The following is a 1514-nucleotide window of genomic DNA, read 5'->3' on the forward strand; positions in this document are numbered from 1 at the left end:
AAGTATGTAATGTTTTTCATTTTACTGGGGATTACAATTAAGAGATTGCATGAATCTCAGAAGAGACTTTGAACTTTGGACTTTTAAACATTGTTGAGACTGTAGTAGACTTTTGAAGTTGGACCAAATGCATTTTGCATATTATGGATACGAGTGTACTGGAATGTGGTGCTTACCATCAGGACGATAATGGACTAAACCTCTGAAACTGTAAGCCAGCCCCAATTAAATGTCCTTTACAAGAGTTGCCTTGATCATGATGTCTCTTCACAACAATGAAAACCCTAAGACACTCCCCAACACTTATCAACTGTCTCAATTCTTTCAACATATTTCTAATCAGTTTCCTCAATAAAGATCTATGGGTGGCAACAAATAATCATCTCACTCTGTGTCCCCTGATGGCAGATGCAGCCTCCTGCTACACTATGGAGGGAACTGACCCCAGATAACAATGTACGATCCATCATGCCAGGAGAATATAGATTAGGAAGTGGATAAAGAATGCCAGGACTTCTAGGAACTCTTCTTGGGAAGTCAAGAGAAATTTACTGAAAAGGGCCAGTTAGTTTAAAGCTAGAAGGAAATGGGGCCAAGGAAAACTTAGGAGAGATAGGGAAGCCAGTACCCATGCCCTGCAGCAGGGAAGGGCTTGAAATAAGAAAAGGTAATATAGTTGGGTCATAAGGTAGTTCTATTTTTAGTGTTTTGGTTTGGGTTTTGGTTTTTAAGGAATAGCTGATTTCTACAGTAGCTGGGCTAAATCTCATTCCCAATTTGCACTGTGAAGTAACTGTGGTCACTTGTCCTGCCTGTAATCTTTCTCCCTTTAGAGCTTCACTATTTGGAATGACCTGCTCTGAGGAGGAGGGGAACTTGGTTCTTTTTTAGTACTGTGAGGAGGGAGAGGTTGCATCTGAGTGTGGGTAGTCAGCTCTTCATGTGTTGTTGGAATCAAGCCCAAGGATGCACACTAGGCGAACATTCTACTGAGATACCCCTCATATTTTTGCATTTTAAGAGTTATCTTGTTCCCATATCTTCAACAGCATGTTCTTTTCTTTGTGGTAATCATTCTGACTGGAGTGACATGGAATTTCAGCATAGTTTAACATACCACAAAGACACCTGTATATTCATGCTTATTTCAGCACCATCCACATCAGCCAAGTTATGGAATCAGTCTGGGTGTCTATCAAGAGATAGAGATATAAAGATATTGTATATATGCACAGTAGAGTTCAGACATCAAGAGTGGAGCTGTGTTATTTGCAACCAGAGATCATCATAGGAAACAAAATAAGCCAAACTCAAAAGGACAAATACCATATTTTCTCTCATTTGTAGATCCTAGACTTTTAAAAATACATAAAACTTTTTATACATGCCTATATGTGTATATATGTGTGTGTACATATGTGTGTGCAGTATGTATGTATATACAGTGTGTGCATATATATGAGTATATGTATATGTGTGCATGAATATGTGTGTATATGTATGCATACATGTAT

The sequence above is a fragment of the Mastomys coucha genome, unplaced genomic scaffold, assembly GCF_008632895.1.
Source record: "Mastomys coucha isolate ucsf_1 unplaced genomic scaffold, UCSF_Mcou_1 pScaffold21, whole genome shotgun sequence".
In the NCBI taxonomy this organism is placed as follows: Eukaryota; Metazoa; Chordata; class Mammalia; order Rodentia; family Muridae; genus Mastomys; species Mastomys coucha.